This window comes from Aythya marila (genome assembly GCF_965140915.1).
Source record: "Aythya marila genome assembly, contig: HAP1_HAP1_SCAFFOLD_174, whole genome shotgun sequence".
NCBI lineage: Eukaryota > Metazoa > Chordata > Aves > Anseriformes > Anatidae > Aythya > Aythya marila.
In genome coordinates, this window is record NW_028136870.1 from 157036 (window position 1) to 180114 (window position 23079).

Genomic DNA, 23079 nt, shown 5'->3' on the forward strand with positions numbered 1-23079 from the left:
TGAAAATAAATAAATAAATAAATAAAACAAAACGGTTTGGACCTGGCTTCGGAGGACAAATTGACTAGCCTTTTCCTAGGATAATAGACCCCTGATTTCAACAGGAATAACGGGGACCTGGGGAATCTACCCTAGTACCTCCGCTGGTTATAATGAAGCTAGGGGAGGAATGGAAGTGAAATTTCTTATTGATATGGGGCAACGTATTCAGTTCTAAATCAAGCATTAATGCCTTCACAGAATTATTATGTTAGGGTAAAAGATGTGTCGTGGTTTAACCCGGCCGGCAGCTAAACACCACACAGCCGTTTGCTCATCCTCCCCCTCCCTCTCTGGGACGGGGGAGAGAAATGGAAAGTGAAGCCTGTGAGTTGAGATAAAGACAGTTTAATAAGACAAAATAATAATAATAATAATAATAATAATATGATGATGATGATGATAATAGTACTACTAATAATAATGTGTACAAACAAGTGATGCACAATGCAATTGCTCACCACCCGCTGACCGATGCCCAGCCTAACCCTGAGCAGTCCGCCCCCCCCCCCCCGGCTAGCCACCCCTATATATTGTTTAGCATGACGTCAGATGGTATGGAATACCCCTTTGGCTAGTTTGGGTCACCTGTCCTGGGTCTGTCCCCTCCCAGCTCTTACTGCACCCCCAGCCTGCCTGTTGGCAGGACAGGGCAAAAGGCTGAGATGTCCTTGGCTTGGTATAAGCACTGCTCTTAAGAAAATTAACTCTGTTCTAACTGAAACCAGGACAAGGTGTAACTGAAAAGACTTATTTTTGTGATCCTTTGAAGTACAAGTTAGGGAAACAATGGGGCATACACAGATTTTTATATATGCCTAACTCCTCATGGGCACTCTTAGGTAGAGATTTATTAGAGCAAGTAGGAGCAGAAATTGTCTTTGAAAAAGGGAAAATGGAATTAAGAATAGGAGAAGAACAACTAACAAATGTGTTAAGCTTGGCACTAATACAAACTGACCCTAAAAGTGAAATACCTTTAGAGATCACAGATCAAGTATGTCCAGGAGTTTGGGCTACCGAAGTCCCTGGAAGAGCTAAAAATGTGACCTTAATAATTATTAAATTAAAGCCAGGACAGAAACCCGTTAAGGTTAAGTAATATCCTTTGAGGATAGAAGATAGGAAAGGAATTAAAGAGATAATTGATAAATTTTTACAGTATGGATTATTGATTGAACGTGAATCAGAATACAATACACCCATATTGCCAATTAAAAAGGCAGATGAAAAAGCTATAGGCTAGTTCAGGATTTGAGAGCCATAAATAAAATCACTGAGGATATACATCCAGTAGTGGCAAACCCTTATACTTTGCTGACTAAATTAAAGAATAGTCAAGTCTGGTTTACCGTACTGGATTTAAAAGACGCCTTCTTCTGCCTAGGCTTAGCCACAGAAAGCCAAAACCTATTCGCCTTTGAATGGGAAAATCCCGATTCAGGCAGAAAGACGCAGCTTACGTAGACATTACTACCTCAAGGATTCAAGAATAGCCCCACTATTTTTGGAAACCAATTAGCAAGGAAACTCGAAACATGGATGCCTCCGGACACTGAAGGTGCTTTGTTACAATATGTACATGATCTCTTAATAGCTACTGAGACTAAAGGGAGTTGTATTCAATGGACTATAAGTCGTCTTAATTTTCTGGGTTTAAATGGATATCAAGTCTCTTGACAGAAAGTCCAGCTGGCTCAACAAAGTGTGACCTATCTGGGATTTGAAATTTCGGAAGGACAACGAGAACTAGGAACTGAACATAAGGAAGTCATTTGCCAGACTCCAGAACCTCAAATGGTAAAGGAGCTACAAACCTTTTTAGGAATGACAGGTTGGTGTCGCCTTTGGATTTATAATTATGGACTATTGGTAAAGCCTCTATGTGAATTGATAAAGATTAACCAGTCAAAGTTAGTCTGGACTGGAGAAGCAAAAAAATCTTTAAACAACTTAAACAAGAATTGATGATTTTGAAATATCAAGCAATATTGGTAGAACAGGACAACTTGGAAATTGTGATAACTAATATTGTAAATCTAGCCTCTTTTCTTAGTGATGCTCCGGCACAGCCTGTGATTCACGATTGTTTAGAAACTATAGAGACTGTGTATTCCAGCCGACCAGACCTTAAGGAGGAGCCCATGGAAGATGCGGAAGAAACTTGGTTCACGGATGGGAGCAGTTTTGTTATGCAAAGACAACATAAAGCTGGATATGCTATAACAACTACTCAGCAGGTAATCGAGTCTAAGCCTTTACTCCCTGGAACATCAGCTCAAAAGGCAGAGATAGTTGCTCTCATGAGAGCATTGGAACTGGCAGCGGGAAAAAGGGTAAATATTTGGACAGATTCTAAATATACATTCGGCGTGGTACATGCTCATGGAGCAATTTGGAAAGAACATGGATTGCTGACCGCTCAGTGAAAACACAAAGTATGCTGAAGAAATTTTAAAATTGTTAGAGGCTGTAAAACAACCAGAAAAGGTAGCTATCATGCATTGTCAGGGACACCAAAAGGGGAACACCGATTTTGAAATTGGAAATCGATTGGCAGAGGCTAAGCAGGCAGCTGAAATAACTGAGGTGAAGGCATTGTCTTTGATACCAGACGGTAAAATCCAAACTATATCCAAATTATACAAAAGAAGACTTCAAATTAATTGAAGATTTGAAAGGTAAAATGAAACCAGATGGATGAGTATATTTAAAAGATAACCACATAGTAATACCCTCTAGTTTGACATGGCCCATAGTTCTTACAGAACACAATAAAACGTATTGGGGAGCTGGCACACTGCATAAGAGCCTGCGTCAGACATTAGTGGGACGATATGATAAAACAAGTAACTCAACAATGTAGCATTTGTTTATACAATAACCCCAATACCAAGAATAGAATAAAGTTTGGAATAATCGGTAAAGGAAATTATTCGGGGCAACAGTGGCAAATTGATTTTTCAGAACTCCCTAGAAAAGGGGGATATCATTATTACTGGTTCTGACTGACACGTTTTCAGGAAGGCCTGAAGCCTTTCCCTGTCGAACAAACAAAGCAAGAGAAGTGGTTAAAGTCTTGTTAAATGAAATAATACCATGCTTTGGGATTCTAGTAGCAATGTCTTCTGATAGAGTTTCACATTTTTGTGCACAAGTGGTACAACAGATAAGTAAGATTCTAAAGATAGATTGGCAACTGCATACCCCTTATAGACCACAGTCAAGTGGACAGGTAGAAAAAATGAACCATTTAATTAAACAATAAATAGCTAAAATTGGATAAGAAGCTAATTTGTAAACCTAGAATAAAAGGGAATTTGAGTCCCTTCAAAATCTTATATGGAAGGCCATAGCAATTTCTATTTAGTGGAGAGGACCTAACGCAGTTAGGATCAGAATATTTATATGCTTATATAACTGAACTTCAGAAACAATTAAATAAAGTACATAAATTTGTTTTAGGGACCAGGGCTAGAGGGTTGGATCAACCAATCCACCCCTTTAAGCTCGGGAATTATATATATATATAAAGACTTTTTCAGGACAACCCCTACAGGAAAAATGGAAGGAAAGTGGATGGGACCATACCAAGTATTTCTGACAACACACACCGCCATTAAGATTAAGAAGCAAGCAGCTTGGATCCACAATTCAAGGGTGAAGAAGGTCCCGGCGAGGATATAGACCACCACTCCAATTGGACCAACAAAATTACGGTTTTCCAGATCCTAATGATTGCAGGGGTGCGGTTCTCGGATTCGGGGTGGGCAACTTGGGATGAGAACTTACACCTGACCTTAATACAAACAATTTCTCAAGTAACTAATAAGACGAACTGTTGGGTATGCACCCATCTGCCACAGCATGGGAATAAGGGTGTATCGTTAATCGGGATTCCCTCGCCTGCAAACTTATCTTGGACTAATTTGTGGGAAAACACATCTTGGGGTCGAAAATATTAAGAAGTTTTGGAACTAGAAGTGAGTAGCTTTGTGCTGTTGGAATCTTACTATGTATGTGTACAAAGGTGTAACCCACCTAGGGGTATGGGGAAACAGGATTGTATAAATACGGATACTACTTATGTGGGAAATCAGACATCTTGTAATCGAACAATTGATATTAGTACGACTAGCGGCTGGGCAAATTCAACCAGCTGGACAGTTCCAGAAGGAAAAGGGTGGTATTGGCTATGCAACGATACAGCCCGTAAGGTCTTGCCTGAGAATTGGAAGGAAACTTGCACTCTTGGAGCGGTAGTCCCCAATATGACAGTACATGATGTAGTGCCTCGAGGTTACTTGAGAAATCATATCCGGAGAATCAGATGAAAAATTAACAATACAATGGTAGAGAGACACACCCCTTTTCATAGTTTTGTGTGATGGTTTATCACATGGTTAGGAGTGAGTGAATTGGAAAAGGCAATAGTTAATATTTCTGCAATTATAGAGAAGTTAGAAAACAAAACTCTGGATGCTATAAAGGCTCAACAAGAAGAGATATCTAGTTTATCACAGGTAGTATTACAAAATCGGATGGCCCTAGACTTGTTACTGGCCGCTCAAGGGGGAGTCTGTACAGTAATAAACACAAGTTGTTGTGTGTATGTAGATCAGAGTGGAAGGATCTCTACCGACCTGGAAGAAATATGGAAGCAGACAAGGATCCTACATGATATCAGTAAAGATGATCTTTCGTGGAGTTTTAGTGAAATATGGAATAAGTTAACCTCCTGGTTGCCCAATTTTCAATGGTTGAAAGAAGTGTTCATTGCTCTAATCGCATTAGTAGTATTAGGAATATTTGTGTGCATGTTGTTTAGATGCCTGCTTTGTTGTGTTACTGTAAATAATGAAAGTATCTGATGCAAAAGAATTTGCATGGGAAAAGAAAAGGGGGGATTGATTAAGGAGGTATTGGGGAGGCATTGGGGAGGCATTGGGGAGGCAAGGAGAATCCCCAGACATGGACTGTATATCTCGAAACAAGACACTGGAACTCATGATAAGGAAGCGGCAGACGGACAGAGAAACAAACGTAAGGACTATAAATCTCGAAACTGGACATTGGAATTCATTATAAAGATACAACAAACGGAAGAATTAGCAACAACCAGCTCTTGCAATTAAGAAACATGCCAATTCAGCAGATTCCTGACCAAAGGTGAAAAGTACACTGTGAGGAAGACTCGGGGTCTTCCTCCCAAAGACCCCTGCCCACGTCCCAAAGACCCCTGCCCACAATTCTTGGAAGGCTCTACGCAGGCGCAAGGTGCCAAAAGGCTAATTAGCATGAGAAGCGAGGGAAGGCGGGGATAGGTAATGAATATGTATAGGTGCTTGTAGAATATTGATAGATTGATTGTATAAATTCAAGACTGCTTTCCGCTTTGGGTATGCACGATAGGTGGAGAGATCCCCCGTTGTCCTGGTTTCAGTTAGCACAGAATTAATTTTCTTCCTAGTAGCTGGTGGAATGCTGTGTTTTGGCTTAGAATGAGAAGAGTGCTGATAACACCCCGATGCTTTAATTGTTGCAGAGCAGTGCTTATACTAAGCCAAGGACATCTCAGCCTTTGCTCTGTCCTGCCAACGGGCAGGCTGGGGGGTGCAGTAAGAGCTGGGAGGGGACAGACCCAGGACAGGTGACCCAAACTAGCCAAAGGGGTATTCCATACCATCTGACGTCATGCTAAACAATATATAGGGGTGGCTAGCCGGGGGGAGGGGGCCGGACTGCTCGGGGTTAGGCTGGGCATCGGTCAGCGGGTGGTGAGCAATTGCATTGTGCATCACTTGTTTGTACATACTATTATTACTTTCGTATTATCACCATTGTATCATCATTATTATTATTATTATTATTATTTTCCTGTCTTATTAAACTGTCTTTATCTCAACTCACGGGCTTCACTTTCCATTTCTCTCCCCCGTCCCAGAGAGGGAGGGGGGAGGGTGAGCGAACGGCTGCGTGGTGTTTAGCTGCCAGCCGGGTTAAACCACGACAGTCTTTTTGGCGCCCAACGTGGGGCACGAAAGGTTGAGATAACGGCAGATCTGACCAGAGTGTGTTAAACTAAAATTGGTATAAGTATTAGACCTGCTTAATAGTCACTTGTCATAATGCTGATTGCTTTAATCTCAACTGTGCTGCGCCTGTTTTCCAAATTGAGTATTATAGCACGTTATTTTCCGTATGTGCTCTCTGTCATGTTGTTTATCCTCTCCGGGCCCTGGTTTCAGACCATTATGGTACTGTGTGTTGTATCAGTGGCTTATGAGATGATGAAATATCTGGCCATGACTCTAACCTGGTATTTGTACTCAGTAACATCTTCGATTCTATACTTTGGAAACTGTATTTTGGAAACTATTAGCAATTGTATCTGTTGCTTTTTTTCATTAGGGAGTCAATCTGTGGAGGGGAAAGGGGAAGATAATTTTTCTTACTTGATCACTCTCCCTTTCTCCTTCACCACCCCTGTACCCTCCTTGATCACTCTCCCTTCCTCCTTCACCACCCTCTTATCCTCCGAGTTTATTACAATAGCTCTCCAAGATATTGAATATCCTTGGGATACTCAGACCAGCATAGTCCTGTTGTTCTGCCTCCTGAATGCACTTCAGGTTCTGCTTAAAGTTAAACAACTACTTAGGAAGCTCATCCGGAGATCTGCCCGGAGGCAGTATAGTTGTGGGTGGCAGGGAGTATGGGAGGATATGGGCAGGCATCTAGACCAGTTGGCACCCCCAGTGTTTTGGAAATTCACCCCTGAACAAGTGCAAAATCCTCAAAAACTGGCAGAATGCTTGAATAAAAGGTGTCGCGATTCGGGAAGTTCCAAAGTAACACAAATCATTGTAACATGCTGGGGCCTGGCTTACGCCTATCGAGCTGCCATGGATACTGCTATCAACTTAGTGACAGACCCTGCGGCCACTCCAAGTCCCGTGACAGATCCAACGGCCACTGTGACCCCTACGGTGGACTCTGCAGCCGCTCCAGTCCCAGCTCCTGCAGCCGCTCCAGTCCCAGTTCCTGAAGCCGCCCCAGTCCCAGCTCCTGAAGCCGCCCCAGTCCCAGTTCCTGCAGTCGCTCCAGTTCCAGCTCCGGCCGCTACTCCAGTCCCAGTTCCTGCAACTGCTCCAGTCCCAGCTCCTGAAGTCGCTCCAGCTCCAGCTCCTGAAGCCGCTCCAGCTCCAGCTCCTACTGCTGCTCCAGTCCCAGCTCCTGCAACTGCTCCAGCTCCAACTCCAGCTCCTGTAGCCGCTACAGCTCCGGTTCCTGCAACTGCTCCAGCTCCTGTAGCCGCTCCAGCTCCTGTGGCCGTGTCAGAGAAACGAGCTGTAGCAGTGCAAGTTGACCCTGCAGAGGGCATTCCAACCCCTGTGGCAGACCCTGTAACAAAGTCAGAGAAACGAGCAGTAGCAGTGCAAGCTGCCCCTGTAGAGAAGGTGAAAATATGGTATAGAAATTCAAGTCGTTTAGAACGCAGAGAGTCTTCTGCCAATCCAGGTAAGGCTTCTGCCAAAACTAAGTATAGAGATGACGAAGATGATGACGACGCTGGGCCGTCAAGGATTCAGGAGGAGGAAGATGAGGATGCCGAAAGAGCAACAGTAACTACCCGAAGCCTAAACGAGCGCGAGCTACGAGATGTGCGAAAAGATTTTGGTCGCTGTATAGGTGAGCAGCTTGTCACCTGGCTGCTCCGGTGCTGGGACTCTGGAGCCAATTGTGTGGAATTAGACGGCAGGGAAGCCAAGCGGCTGGGATCCCTTGCTCGAGACGCCGGCATTGACAAAGCAATTGCAGATGGAGCACGACCCACCAGCCTCTGGAGGCGTCTCCTCTCAGCTGTGAGGGAAAGGTATCCCTTCAAGGAAGATATTTTATGTCTACCAGGCAAGTGGACCACTATGGAGAAGGGAATCCAGTACCTGAGGGAATTAGCCGTACGGGAAGTGATTTATGAGGATCCAGACCTCAAACAAACATCCACAGATCCAGATGAAGTCAAGTGTACACGACCCATGTGGCGGAAGTTTGTACGGAGTGCACCATCATCATATGCCAGCTCATTGGCAATAATGGCCTGGAAAGAGGATGAGGAACCCACAGTGGGTGAAGCGGCTAAACAACTCCGGCAGTACGAAGAAAGTCTCTCCTCTTCCTTACAGGCCTGCGTCTCAGCTGTGGAGAAACTTTCTGAAAAGGTTCACCAACTTGAAGAGAATCTATTGTCCTCCCCACCTGAACCAACCAGTGCCCACCGACCAAAGGAGAACACTTGGGAGAAACTTTCTGAAAAGGTTCACCAACTTGAAGAGAGATTATTCTCCTTCGCACCTGTACAAAGCAGTGTCTCAGCTGTCAGGGGTAGGCGTTCACCCACACAAGGAAGACGATATGGTGGGTACTCACCCCGTGCCACCCTGTGGTTTTACTTACGAGACCATGGAGAGGACATGAGAAAGTGGGATGGAAAATCTACCGCGACCCTAGAGGCACGGGTACGTGAGTTGCAAAAGAAAACAATCAGGAAAAAGGGATTCTCCGAAAAGTTTGCTGCTCCAACTTCCAGCAGACAGTCCTTCAAACACAGAAACGAGGAAGATTCTGACCAGGATTAGGGGGGCCCTGCCTCCAGCCAGGGGGAGGAAAGGGACAATCGAGTTTATTGGACTGTGTGGATTCGATGGCCTGGCACATCACGCGCACAGAAGTATAAGGCTTTAGTAGACACCGGTGCACAATGTACTATAATGCCATCGAGCTATAAAGGACCAGAGCCCATCTATATTTGTGGAGTGACAGGGGGATCTCAGCAGTTGACTGTATTGGAGGCTGAAGTGAGTCTGACTGGGAATGAGTGGGAAAAGCACCGCATTGTGACTGGTCCGGATGCTCCATGTATCCTTGGCATAGACTATCTTAGAAGAGGATACTGCAAGGACCCAAAAGGGTTCCGGTGGGCTTTTGGTATTGCTGCCTTAGAGACAGAGGGCATTAAACAATTATCTACCTTGCCTGGTCTCTCAGAGGACCCTTCTGTTGTGGGGTTGCTGAGGGTCGAAGAACAGCAAGTGCCAATTGCTACCACAACTGTGCACCGGCGGCAATATCGCACCAACCGAGACTCCCTGATTCCCATCCATAAGCTAATTCGTCAATTGGAGAGCCAAGGAGTGATCAGCAAGACTCATTCACCTTTCAATAGTCCCATATGGCCAGTGCGAAAGTCTAATGGCGAGTGGAGACTAACAGTGGACTATCGCGGCCTGAACGAAGTCACGCCACCACTGAGTGCTGCAGTGCCGGACATGCTGGAACTTCAGTATGAACTTGAATCGAAGGCAGCCAAGTGGTACGCCACAATTGATATCGCTAATGCATTTTTCTCCATCCCTCTAGCAGCAGAGTGCAGGCCACAATTTGCCTTCACTTGGAGGGGAGTCCAATATACCTGGAATAGGCTGCCCCAGGGGTGGAAACACAGCCCTACCATTTGCCATGGGCTGATCCAGTCTGCACTAGAGCAGGGGGAAGCTCCTGAACACCTGCAGTACATCGATGACATTATTGTGTGGGGTGACACAGCAGAGGAAGTTTTCGAGAAAGGGAAGAAAATAGTCCAAATCCTTCTGAAAGCCGGTTTTGCCATAAAACAAAATAAAGTCAAAGGACCTGCACGGGAGATCCAGTTTTTAGGAATAAAATGGCAAGATGGACGTCGTCAAATCCCAATGGATGTGATCAACAAAATAACAGCTATGTCTCCACCAACTAACAAAAAAGAAACACAGACTTTCCTAGGTGTTGTGGGGTTTTGGAGAATGCACATCCCAAATTACAGTCTGATTGTAAACCCACTCTACCAAGTAACTCGTAAGAAGAATGAGTTTGAATGGGGCCCTGAACAACGACAAGCCTTTGAACAAATCAAGCAGGAAATAGTCCATGCAGTAGCCCTTGGGCCAGTTCGAACAGGACCAGATGTAAAGAATGTGCTCTACACTGCAGCCGGGGAGAACGGCCCCACCTGGAGCCTCTGGCAGAAAGAACCTGGGGAAACTCGAGGTCGGCCTCTGGGGTTTTGGAGTCGGGGATACAGAGGATCTGAGGCCCGCTATACTCCAACTGAAAAGGAGATATTGGCAGCATATGAAGGAGTTCGATCTGCTTCGGAGGTGGTCGGTACTGAAGCGCAGCTCCTCCTAGCACCCCGATTACCGGTACTAGGCTGGATGTTCAAGGGAAGGGTCCCCTCTACGCATCATGCAACTGATGCTACATGGAGCAAGTGGGTTGCACTGATTACTCAGCGGGCTCGAATAGGAAACCCCAGTCGCCCAGGAATATTGGAAGTGATCATGGACTGGCCAGAAGGCAAATACTTTGGGATATCATCAGAGGAGGAGGTGGGTCGTGCTGAAGAAGCCCCACTGTACAACCAGTTGCCAGAGAATGAAAAGAAATATGCCCTGTTCACTGATGGGTCCTGTCGTATTGTGGGGAAGCATCGGAGATGGAAGGCTGCTGTATGGAGTCCTACGCGACGAGTTGCAGAAGCTGCTGAGGGAGAAGGTGAATCGAGTCAGTTTGCAGAAGTGAAAGCCATTCAGCTGGCTTTAGACATTGCTGAACGAGAAAAATGGCCAGTTCTCTATCTCTACACCGATTCATGGATGGTAGCAAATGCCCTGTGGGGATGGTTACAGCAATGGAAGCAAAACAACTGGCAGCGTAGGGGCAAACCTATCTGGGCTGCTGCATTGTGGCAAGATATTGCTGCTCGGGTAGAGAACCTGGCTGTGAAAGTACGCCACGTAGATGCTCATGTGCCCAAGAATCGGGCTACTGAAGAACATCAAAACAACCAGCAGGTGGATCAGGCTGCTAAGATTGAAGTAGCTCAGGTGGACCTGGATTGGCAGCATAAAGGTGAATTATTTATAGCCCGATGGGCCCATGACACCTCAGGCCATCAAGGTAGAGATGCAACATACAGATGGGCTCGTGATCGAGGGGTGGACTTGACCATGGACGCTATAGCACAGGTTATTCATGACTGTGAAACATGTGCTGCAATCAAGCAAGCCAAACGGTCAAAGCCTCTTTGGTATGGAGGACGATGGCTGAAATATAAATATGGAGAGGCCTGGCAGATTGATTACATCACACTCCCTCAAACTCGCAATGGCAAGCGCCACGTACTTACAATGGTGGAAGCAACCACCGGATGGCTGGAAACATATCCTGTGCCTCATGCTACCGCCCGGAACACCATCCTGGGCCTTGAAAAGCAAGTCCTATGGCGACATGGCACCCCAGAAAGAATAGAATCAGACAATGGGACTCACTTCCGAAACAACCTTATAGACACTTGGGCCAAAGAACATGGTATTGAATGGGTGTATCACATCCCCTATCATGCACCAGCCTCCGGGAAAGTTGAACGATACAATGGCCTGTTAAAGACTACCTTGAAAGCAATGGGCGCTGGGACGTTCAAAAACTGGGATACGCATTTGGCAAAGGCCACCTGGTTAGTCAATACTAGGGGATCTACCAACCGAGCTGGACCTGCCCAATCAAACCTGTTACGTACTGTAGATGGGGATAAAGTTCCTGTAGTGCATGTAAAAAATATGCTGGGTAAAACAGTCTGGGCTACTCCTGCCTCAGGAAAAGGCAAACCTATTCGTGGAATTGTTTTCGCTCAGGGACCTGGATATACTTGGTGGGTAATGCAAAAGAACGGAGAGGTCCGGTGTGTACCTCAAGGAGATTTAATACTGGGTGAGAATAGCCCATGAACTGAATTGCACCATGTTAAATAGTATATTATACTGTATATTATCACTACCATGATTACTATAGGTGACTAATTAGAATGTATGGAAAAGAGTGTAACCTGAGCATGACATAAATGGTATGGAATAAGGGGTGGATAGATGTCCTGGTTTCAGTTAGCACAGAATTAATTTTCTTCCTAGTAGCTGGTGGAATGCTGTGTTTTGGCTTAGAATGAGAAGAGTGCTGATAACACCCCGATGCTTTAATTGTTGCAGAGCAGTGCTTATACTAAGCCAAGGACATCTCAGCCTTTGCTCTGTCCTGCCAACGGGCAGGCTGGGGGGTGCAGTAAGAGCTGGGAGGGGACAGACCCAGGACAGGTGACCCAAACTAGCCAAAGGGGTATTCCATACCATCTGACGTCATGCTAAACAATATATAGGGGTGGCTAGCCGGGGGGAGGGGGCCGGACTGCTCGGGGTTAGGCTGGGCATCGGTCAGCGGGTGGTGAGCAATTGCATTGTGCATCACTTGTTTGTACATACTATTATTACTTTCGTATTATCACCATTGTATCATCATTATTATTATTATTATTATTATTTTCCTGTCTTATTAAACTGTCTTTATCTCAACTCACGGGCTTCACTTTCCATTTCTCTCCCCCGTCCCAGAGAGGGAGGGGGGAGGGTGAGCGAACGGCTGCGTGGTGTTTAGCTGCCAGCCGGGTTAAACCACGACACCCGTGCATCCAGCGCTGCAATAAAGAATATACCACTTAAAGGAATTTCGGCTTCGATCTTTGAATCAACACCTATCTCAAAAGCATCCTCTCCTGGGTTGCCCCACACGATGATGTCTTCAACGTACATCCACGGGTCCTGAGGGAACCGGTGGACTTGCTAAGCCACTGTCCCTCATACCTGAGAAGTTGTGGAAGTGCGTTTAAGGAGTTCCCACTGACTGCAGGAGGGAAAATCTAGCCCCAGTTTTGAAAAAGGGAAAGAGGAAGGCCCGGGAGCTACAAGCCTTCCTCCCTTCGTGGGGGTGCAGAGCCTTCATCACCCTGAGGTGCAAGGAAGAGCTGAGGCAGGGCAGGGCTGGGTGTGCAGGGCCGCTCTGGAAGGTTCTGTGCTGGGGGCATGATGTGGGGGGTGCTGGGGGGGAACAACACAGAGCTAAGGGGACACATGGGGCTGGGGGCACCTGGAGCACACAGTCAGGGAGAACTGTAGTGTATCCCGTGCTGAGGACTGAATGCAGTTCGTGAGTCCTGGGTCCAGCTCTGGGCTCCCCGGTACAAAAGAGACCGGGATCTCCTGGGAAGGGTCCAGCGGAGCCCACGAAGGTGATACGGGGCCTGGAGCATCTTCCCTAGGAGGAGAGGCTGAGAGACCTGGGGCTGTTCAGCCTTGGGAAGAGAAGACTGAGGGGGGATCTCATCAATGTGCTTAAATATGTGAAGCGTGGGAGACAGGGATTTGGCCAACCTCTTCTCAGAGGCCTGTGGGGACAGGACAAGAGGCAACGGCCACAAAATGGAGCCCAGGCAGTTCCGCACCAACAGGCGAAAGAAATTCTTCACAGAGAGGGTGCCGGAGCGCTGGGACAGGCTGCCCAGGGAGGCTGTGGGGTCTCCTTCTCTGGAGATATTCAAGGCCCGTCTGGAGGCCTACGTGGGCAGCCTGCTGTAGGGAGCTGCTTTGGCAGGGGGGTTGGTCCCGATGAGCTCTCGAGGTCCCTTCCAACCCCTACAACTGTGTGATTCTGCAAAGTCTGGGGGGAGATGCAGGGGGAGCAGCTCAGGGTGGAGGACATGGGGCTGCATGTTGGGGGGCACATGTGAGTGACAGTGGGGGTATAATTTGTTATAAGTTGCCCCCTTAATTAATTTTCAGAGAGCATTGCATTAATAATAGAAAGGAATTTATTGAGTAAGCAACAGCAAGCAAAACAGCGCTGGGCGGCCGGGGAGTCTCGGCTCCGCCAACGGCGCGCACCTCACCCCCGCCAGGGTCCCTTTTTATATCTTGGTAATTCCGGGATTACGCAGCACATCCTGGGATATTCTGCGACTGCGCGCACTGTTGCTAGGGGGTCGTCTCTGTCCCTCTGGTGGTCGTGAAGATGAAGGTCGTAGTCTTCCTCAGCGTTGTGGTTCAACTTCTTTTTTTATTTGGTCATGTTGGCCCAGCGTGAGACAGGAAGGCAGGATGTTGATACACTAGGTTAGCAACTTACCAGGAGATGGTTCCATGAGCTTTGCAGCAGTGTCTTTGAACAAAAGAGGCAACTGAGATGCAGAAGGAGAGAAGGGGAGGGGCTTCTCTTTTTTGTTACATTAAGCAAAAGAATTTTCATAGTGTCTAGCCAAGTATTATACATCTCCTTACTTCAGCAGGAAGCTTTTGCAACTCCTGCTCCTCAAACGGAACTCCTCATTTTATAATACAAAAGGCAATGAACAAACATTTATTGTGTATTATATAATGGACATAGGAGTGGAACTGGTGAGGGGAAATGAGGTCATATAGGAGTGGGGGCACACACGAGTGTCAACGGAGGAGTTGTCCTCCTCCCTGTTAAAGGGGAACAAAGCTCCCCCCACGGCCTTCCTCCCTTTGTGGGGCTGCAGAGCCTTCACCACCCGCTGGCCGTCATACCTGAGAAGCTGTTGCTAAGGGCCATAGGAAATAAGGGGGTGGTTGGTGACAGACAACATGGCTTCACTCGGGGCAGATCGTGCCTGACAAATCTGGTGGCCTTCTATGATGGGGTTACAGCTTTGGTGGGTGGGGAAAGAGCAACGGACATCATCTTCATGGACTTGTGCAAAGCACTTGCACTGTCCCCCGTGATCTCTGTGACCGCCATGTCCCATTGTCCCCCATGGTCTCAGTGCCAGCCATGTCCCAGTGGGCAGCAGTGGCTATGTCACCATTGTGTCACCATGGTGTGTCATTGTGATACGGCTGCCTCAGAGAGTATAGGGAGGGCTGCTTGCTGAGGTTATCTGCTGTGTCTGGCTTTTGGGGGTGCTTCTGACAAGCCACACCAGGGCTGCCACGCAGGGTGAGGCCACCAAACTGGGAGAAGAGGGTGAGGGCAGAGTGACCTCCCCGGAGCCCGTACAGCCCGCAGGCAGGCGAGGGGGTGAACAGGGCTGTGTGTGAGGCTGCAAGCAGTGAGGGGCGGGCAGGAGCCCCCCCAGCTGTCTTGGGGCCACGAGGGAGAGCTGTGTGGGGCAGCTGAGGCTGGCAGGGGGGCAAAGGAAAGGGGTCCCAGGGGCTGTGGGCACTGGTAACGTCACAGGGTGGGATGCTGACACTGGAGGTGGCCTCACGGAGGCCCACGGGTCGAGCAGCCCTGTGCACGCTGTGCAGGTGCAGGCACTGGGGGGGGGTCATGAAGGGGTCTTGGAGCACATGTAGGCCCGCAATTAAGAGCTGACGGAGATGCAGGACTCGAAGGATAGGGAGCTGCTGGTGCTGCAGTCTGAGCCCATGGCCATGCTCCTCACGCTGTGCTGGCTTGTGACGTGCAGGTGAAGCCATGGAGGCAGAGGGTGTGAAGGGGTCCCTGGAGCGTGCGCAGGAGTGCGGCCAGAACATGGCAGAGGTGTTGGCACAGCTCCGTCAGGCAAGGGCTGGTTTGGAAGCGGCGCTGGAGGAGTTCTTCAAGGTCTGTAACCCAACGGCAGAAATCCAACAGGGGCACGGCAGAGCTGCTGGGGAGTGCTGCGATCCCCAGAACGCCTTAGCGCTTGCCGCCCTGGTTCTGGCCTGGCCTTGCAGAGCCCTGGGGATAGGCTGGGGATTCCCTTTCCCACCGTGACTCCATGCCATGTGTCCCGGTTGCTTTGCAGTGCGAACGGAGGCGTGCAGAGCTGGAAAAGGCTGTTGCTGAAAGCGCCGGGATCAACAAGGTCCTGAGGGCAGGAGGGAGGGGAGATCAACGTGTTTGTCGGGGAGGAAGCCCCCTCCAAGCAGGTGTAGGGTGGACTCACAACCTGGTCCTTTGTTTCTCCAGGCGCTGAGGGAGGAGATTAAGCACCTCCGGGAGAGAAAGGAGGTTCTTGAAACACAAATTGCCACGTGAGTGGGGACAGGGCCCTGACCCCGACCAGGGGTAGACAGCGGGGAGGATCTGCACAGCATCCAGGCACCTGTGTCACAGTTTGGGGGCTCCTTTCAGCTCCTCACAGCTGCTCTGGGGAGCCTTTTGCCTTCTCCTAAGCAGCTCCAAGCATCTCTGAGCAACTCTCGACTCCTTTTAGCAATGCTGCACGACTGTGAGCAGCTCCCAGCCTCTTGTCAGAGACCCCCCCACCCCCAAGGCCTGGGGCAGGGAGGAGGCAGAGGATGCAGGGAGGGAGTGTAGGTTTATGCGGTGCTGGGACGATGAGATGCCTCGTCCCTGCTCCAGCAGAGGCTGGGCAGCACCCTGAGCCCCTCCTGGCCACCTCAGTCAAGGGGGAAGTCCTAATGCTGGCCGAGGTCTCTCCTCGCAGCCCAGAAACTCTGTGGTGTCTGTAACAGGGGGAAGAGGATGCAGGCGGCCAAGCTGCCCAAGACTTCGACGCAGGAGATCGTGGCTGCGCAGCTGGTAGGAGAGATACCCCTGCTGTGGGGCTGGGGGGGGGCGGTCTGGACTCGGCCCCAGAGGACATGGGGCCATTCACCTCAGTGGGAACGAGGGAGGGGGTCTGAGCGCCCCCAATGCCTTCCCTGTTTTGCGTGCCCCAACACGTGGCCCTGCTTTGCCTTGTCCTGTAGGATGAACAGTTGGCATCAAGGAGGCACAGAATCACTACTTGGCTGCGGTGAGTTGCTCTCGGAGGTCGTGGCTCCCAAGGCGTTAGGCAGCTTTTGACTTCTCCAGGATGAACTGCTTCAGCATTTCTTTGTTTCCTGGGTTGGGGAAGCAGGCGGGGTGTGGATTTCAGCCTCCCCTGGCCCTCAAAGTACCACAGAGCCAAGAGGGATAGGCAGGTTCCTCACCCCACTCCTGAGCAGTATCTGTTGCTCCCAGCACGGCACAGGGTCCCATGGCAGCGCTTAAAGAGGATGGCTGGGAAGAGCTGGGACAAATTTATCGCTGGCTCTGTCTGAACCTTCTTCTGTTCTGCAGGAGATTTCTGGTGTCCTTTGCCGGCCTGCAGCTCGCCTTCCTCATCCTGGTCCTGCTGAAGAGGGACATCCTCCACTGGGTCCTTCCTCCAGGGCTGGCATCTGCCCTTGGAAGCCATCCACCACGACCCTTTCTCTTCTAACCCTACCAATAAACCACAGCCCTTTATCAATAACCCTACCAATAATCCGCAGTCTTTTATTAGCGGGGAAGGGCAGGGCAGACATTCTGCATGGCCGGTGCTGACTGCATGATGCTGCCGAGCAGTTGGTGGCCTGCTGGGTGTTTGATGCACCCCACAGTGAGCAATATGAAACAAGAAGAAGAATCCCAGCTCAGAAATCTGTGCTTCTCCCTGTGTTGCAAAAGGAATCATGCACTTCCCTTGTAAGAGAGAAGCAGCAATATATTTGTTGCTGAAAACAGTGATGGAGCAAAGCCAAATACGCCTGCTGAATGTCTGCTTGGCAGCTTACCAGTGTGTGGGGCTAGCAGAGGGCATCAAACAGACCTCAGCATGACCACAGGTATGGGGGGCAGTGGGCAGTGACCCACCCCTGGGTGCTAATGGAGGGCGGGGAAGGGCCCCTCCACAGCCCCGTTCTGTGCAGGGGAGCACGGCCAGGTACACACAAACAGGGACAGCTACTTGCAGGCAGAGGGAGAGATTCCCAGGGGACCATGACGCTGGGGGGGGATGCAGATGCTCAGGGAGGTGCTCCAGGGTGCTCTCACTTTTGCAGCCGCTTGATGCGGGCTTCTATGTCAGCAAGGTTGTCCCCTGCAATGGCCAGGTTTTCCTTCATCGTCTTCTGGACCTGCAGGGGGGTCAGTGGGGAAGGGAGTGAGCAGGGGGGACAGGATGGGGACCCCTCCCACCCCAGCACATGCTGCTGAGACTCGCCTCTGCCAGCAGCACGGTATTGTCCTTGAGAACACCAGCTAAATCCTGCTGTGTGAGAAGAGGGTCCAGGTGCACAAGGACCTGCCCAAACTGTGTGGCTGGGAAGGAGGCGAAAACTCAGCACAGGAGGGCCCCCAGACCCCAGGACCTCCCTTGTCAGGCCACGCCAGTGTCCCCAGCACCCCCCTTCCTTGCCCCTTACGTAGCTCTGGAGTGCATTCAACCCAGTAAAGCCAGCTGTTAATTATCTTGCTGCATTTAATTAATTAATTAGTTAATAACTAATTATCTTGCTGTATTTACTATGTGTGCAGCCTCACCTTGAGTGTTGTGTGCACTTCTGGGCTCCACAATATAAAAGGGATATGAACGTCCTTGAAAGCATCCAGAGGAGGGCAACAAAGCTGGTGAAAGCTTTGTCCTGTGAGGAGAGGCTGAGGGCACCTGGGTTGTCGAGGCTGGAGAAGAGAAGGCCAAGAGGCCACCTCATTGCTTTCTACAACCTCCTGAGGAGGAGAAACGCAGAGGTGGGTGTCGATCTCTTCTCCCTGGTAAATGATGAAAGGATGTGTGGGAATGGCACAAAGATGCACGAGGGGAGGTTCAGACTGTACATGAGGAAAAATTGCCTTACCATGAGGGTGGCAAACCTTGGTACAGGCTTCCTGGTGAGGTGACAGCTCCCCATGCCTGTCAGTGTTCGAGAGGCATTTGGATGATGCCCTCAAAAATAAGCTTTAACTTTTAGTTAACTCTGGAGCGGTTAAGTTGTTGGACTGGATGATCTTTGAAGATCCCTTCCGACCTAGCAATTCTACTCTAAAATGGCCAGTCCGCTGTGATGGGACCAATCCTGGAAAGGATATGTCACAACTCTCTGAACCCCCTCTTTTACCTTTTTATTGCTGAGCCTGACGTTTTATGGCATGGAACATCTTGTTGGTTAGTTTGGTTGCTCTGCCTGGTTATGTCTCCTCCCAACCTCTGGCTCACCCCAAGGCCATTCACTTGAGGGGCGGGTGTAATAGAAAAATAGAGTGTAAACAGCTGTAAAAATAGGTGTAACAGAAATAGAGAAGGCCTCCACGCTGTGCAAACACTGGTCAGCAAAAGCTAACAACTTCAGGGCACTACCAGCATTGTTTTGGCCACAGCTCTAAAACACAGCACCTTACAAGCTGCTATTAAGAACATTAACTCTATCCCAGCCAGACACAGTACAGGGGCCACGTCTGGAGGCCTTTGGGGCTGTTCTCATCACTTACAGCTCATCCCACGGGTACTCTGTGGGGCAGGTCACCCCAGGATGCCTCTGACAAGCAAGAGAATGGGAGAAGCCATCACAGCCTGAGGGAGAAGCAGCTACACCCCCCTCATTTTGAAAAGACTCAAATACTTGCAAAGTCTTTGCAAAGACTTATGGCAAGGTGCAGGTGGGAAAGAGCTTGACGGGGGGCTCATACCCCAGCCCAGCGCTGTGTCTCCCTTCGTGCGGCTCTCCTCTCCCCATGATTGGGATACGGGGGAATGGGCTTGCTCTCAGAACCCCTTCTGCATCTGTCACCTCTCTGACCAGGCTGTGTGTGCTGGTGTGGGACCTTCGTGAGGTGCTCCCATCTGATCCCGGTGCTCCTGAGCATGAGACGGTCTGCAAGCAGCAGCTGCAGGGCTCGGCCTCTCCATCATGCTCAGCCCTGCTCCTAGCTCTCTGCTTGTGTGATCCATGGAAGAACTCTACAGCTCAAAGCAAATGAGATATAAAATACATACATGGTTTATTTCGGCGCTGGGATAGCTCCCAAAGGCATGCGCACCCCAACACGGCAACTTGCCTTCGTTATATGCAGCAAAGGGTTACACATGCATGAAGTTTCCTAATACGCCTACACATGTAATACACAATAAATGTTTGTTCATTGTCTTTTGTATTATAAAACAAGGAGTTCCGTTTGAGGAGCAGGAGTTGCAAAAGCTGTTGCAAGTAAGATGTATAATACTTGGCTAGACACTATGAAAATTCTTTTGCTTAATGTAACAAAAAAGAGAAGCCCCTCCCCTTCTCTCCTTCTGCATCTCAGTTGCCTCTTTTGTTCAAAGACACTGCTGCAAAGCTCATGGAACCATCTCCTGGTAAGTTGCTAACCTAGTGTATCAACATCCTGCCTTCCTGTCTCACGCTGGGCCAACATGACCAAATAAAAAAAGAAGTTGAACCACAACGCTGAGGAAGACTACGACCTTCATCTTCACGACCACCAGAGGGACAGAGACGACCCCCTAGCAACAGTGCGCGCAGTCGCAGAATATCCCAGGATGTGCTGCGTAATCCCGGAATTACCAAGATATAAAAAGGGACCCTGGCGGGGGTGAGGTGCGCGCCGTTGGCGGAGCCGAGACTCCCCGGCCGCCCAGCGCTGTTTTGCTTGCTGTTGCTTACTCAATAAATTCCTTTCTATTATTAATGCAATGCTCTCTGAAAATTAATTAAGGGGGCAACTTATAACAAATTTGGTGCCGTGACTCAGATGAAGGCAATCTGATTGAAAGACCTTCGGAGGGGGCGCCCCGCTGATTTCAGCGGCCTTCGCTAGGATTACTTTCATTCAAACTCTTCACCGACGAACCCTAAATTCGGCAGCAAGCAAATAAAGCCGGCAACCCCTAGTAATCTTTGTGCACGAAGACCGAACGAAGACTCAGGAGTGAGTAAGTATAGGCCGGTGATCCGTTCGGTTGGGGTTGGGTATCCTGGAGCGTGTCGTTGTGAGACGTCCAATTGCGGACAAAGCGAGTGTGGACCCCTCGGTAGTGCGGTTCCCACATCCCGCGAGGGACTGGGCCATGAAAAGGGGGAAGCGATTTTTGTGTGTGTGTGTGAAGGCGCTCCAGAAGATGGGACAGAAGAAGAGTAAGCCTTCTGGTCCCATGGGCGGGGTAACGACAGATGTTAGGTTACCCCGGGATTAATGATTAAAAATTGGGAGGATTCCCCTTTTAGGCGGGAAAGGAATAAAGTAAAAGTGATACATTATTGTGTTGAAGTTTGGGGTGGTAAACAGATTTGAGGAGACCACCTTTACTGGCCCGTGTTTGGGTCCTTTGAAGATTGGGTTTGCCAGGCCCTAAATGATTAAGGAGGTATTGGGGAGGCATTGGGGAGGCAAGGAGAATCCCCAGACATGGACTGTATATCTCGAAACAAGACACTGAAACTCATGATAAGGAAGCGGCAGACGGACAGAGAAACAAACGTAAGGACTATAAATCTCAAAACTGGACATTGGAATTCATAAACGGAAGAATTGGCAACAACCAGCTCTCGCAATTAAGAAACATGCCAATTCAGCAGATTCCTGACCAAAGGTGAAAAGTACACTGTGAGGAAGACTCGGGGTCTTCCTCCCAAAGACCCCTGCCCACGTCCCAAAGACCCCTGCCCACAATTCTTGGAAGGCTCTACGCAGGCGCAAGGTGCCAAAAGGCTAATTAGCATGAGAAGCGAGGGAAGGCGGGGATAGGTAATGCATATGTATAGGTGCTTGTAGAATATTGATAGATTGATTGTATAAATTCAAGACTGCTTTCCGCTTTAGGTATGCACGATAGGTGGAGAGATCCCCCGTGCATCCAGCGCTGCAATAAAGAATATACCACTTAAAGGAATTTCGGCTTCGATCTTTGAATCAATCTGGCACCCCAGATGGGACGACCTCTCTGCCGGACCGCAGGACCCGCTGGGGACAGGACTCCCTAGGGTACCCCCGGGATTTCCCGGAGGGACTCCTCGACTCACCGGATCACTGCGGAGGCAGACAAGGACCCCATCATTGTAAGTGAGTATATTCTTTATTCTGGTTTGGTTTTCTGGTAGACCGGTCATCTGGGACTGTCCAGTAAGTCGGAAGGTGACTTCTGCAGGACAGTATTTGGTATATACTTTGTGGTTAGTACCACAAGTATATCTGGGGACCTTGGGGTCCATCTGTATCTGGAACTGTCTGTAAGTCAGAAGGTGATCTTCTGCGAGGCAGTGTTTGGTATATACTTTGTGGTAAGCACCATAAGTATATTTGGGGACCTTAAGGAAAGAGCTTGCTTTAAGGTCTGTTGGGAATTGGCATAATTGTTCGATCTAAGCTTGCTTTAAGCAACCAGGGTAGGCCTTAGAAATCTCAGGGCCTGCTGTAGCTGAGCAAACCAGGCTGCCAGAGTAACTGTGAGAAGCTCCCACGGCAATGACTCCCACATCACCCAATTAAGGAACTCAGAAAATATTGTTATCAGCAGCTGGCCTCAAGGACTAGGCCTACGTGGCCGTTAAGCACAAAGGGGGTTGTTTTCCTAACTTCTAATCAAAAGGGGGGTTCTTTTCTTGCAGGTGGGGTTGTTTTCTTGTAGCTGTTTGTCTGAGTGCTTTTGACCAATAATCTTGTGTGAAACACTGTCCACCCCTGTAAAATTCACTATAAAAGTTGGACTATTCGGGCAATAAAATGGTGAAGCATGATCTGACTCTGCTGGTGTCTGTCGTGCTTTCGTCCGTGCTTCGCAACAAATGGCACCCGAACAGGCTGAGACCTGAACTGGACCTGAACAGGACATCGCAGCGGGAGACCTGAACAGGGCCTGAACAGGACATCGCAGCGGGACAGACATCGCACCGGAGCAGGACATCGCAGCACCGGAGCAGACATCGCAGCCGAGCACGGACATCGCAGCGGTTCCGGGGCGAACATCGCAGCGCAGCGGGACACCAGCGCAGCGGGACACCAGCGGCGCCGGCACATCCGAACGCAGGTAGAGCAGGAGAGCAGCGGCGTTGGGACCAGCGGCGCCGGGCGCCGGGACATCGGCGCGGCGCCGGGACCAGTGCCGCCGGGGACCAGCGGCGCCGCGACATCACAGCGCCGAGACTGAGACATCGGAGCGGCGCGGGACATCGGAGTGGACATCGGAGCGGACATCGGACCGGCGCTGCACCTGACCAGACACCGAGCCGCAAACACTGTACAAAGGACTCACGGTAAGACACGGGGAAAGGAAACCGTGGGGAGCGTGGGAAAAGATCCGCGGGGAAGCGCGGGAAACGGAACCGCGCAGGGACGCGGGAAAAGGAGCCGCGGAAAACGCGGGACATTGAAATAATCGCGGTGCGATGCGGGACATCCGAGATGGAGTTGCTACGGGAGACCAGAGGCGTC